We start from the raw sequence: 1273 nt of genomic DNA on the forward strand, positions 1-1273 counted from the left end.
AAGGACTTCGTCTAGAAATTATTTCAAGGTGGTGCTCCAGCATAGCCGCAGTCTTACGACTTAAACAAATAGTTGATAAAAGCGACAACCTCTTGGATTGTAGCGTTTCACTTCATCCTAGTTTTTAAACATTATTAACGTGCCCAACGAAATTAAACAAACTAATTCTAGACGTATCTGTATAGCTTTAGCTAACCGAACCGCTCTGAAATATATATTTAGTTAAGTGATTCGTTGCTGTACTGCATGAATGAACAACATCTCAACATGTACATGTGAACGGCATACATTAAAGATATCACAATTTGTGCAATCGTGAACTTGTATACTGTCACAGATTGTAGATTTCTATCGTTCTCAGCATGTTAACAATCTTTTTAAAATTCTTAACATGTGAAACATCGGTGCAGAGAAATGTCATGGCGTGTACGTGCAATTATGAGCGTTTTTATATATGTGGGTGTATGTGTCTATACTTTTGTATGTATGTGTGTGTATCTGTTTGTGTGTGTATCTGTTTGTGTGTGTATCTGTTTGTGTGTGTATCTGTTTGTGTGTGTATCTGTTTGTGTGTGTATCTGTTTGTGTGTGTATCTGTTTGTGTGTGTATGCACCAGAAAATGCGCGTACGTATATATCCAGGTAGATATATGTGTGTGTATATATACATACGTGTACATATATATATGTATATGTGTGTGTGTGTGTGTGTAAGTCTGTATACCCAACAAATACGTATGTGTATATATGTGGGTGGGTGCATATACGACTGTATATGTATTTCTATGCATGAATGTACGTATGAATATATGTGTGTATGTGTGTGTATGTACGTATATAATTATATATGTATATATATATATATATATATACATATATATATATATATATATATATATATATGCATATATATAGAAAGAGGGAGACACACACATACATAAATATATATACACATAATTATATACATACAAATATATATACATATATAAATATACATATATATATATACATATATATATGCATATATATAAACATGTATATATATATATATGTATACATATATACATATATATATACATATATATATATATATACATATATATATATATATATATGCATATATATATATACATATATATATATATACATATATATGCATATATATATATATATATATATATATATATATATATATATATATATATATATATATATACATATATATATATACATACATACATTTATATATATATATATATATATATATATACAC

Source organism: Octopus bimaculoides, chromosome 20, assembly GCF_046866305.1.
Source record: "Octopus bimaculoides isolate indiv1 chromosome 20, ASM4686630v1, whole genome shotgun sequence".
Taxonomy (NCBI): Eukaryota; Metazoa; Mollusca; class Cephalopoda; order Octopoda; family Octopodidae; genus Octopus; species Octopus bimaculoides.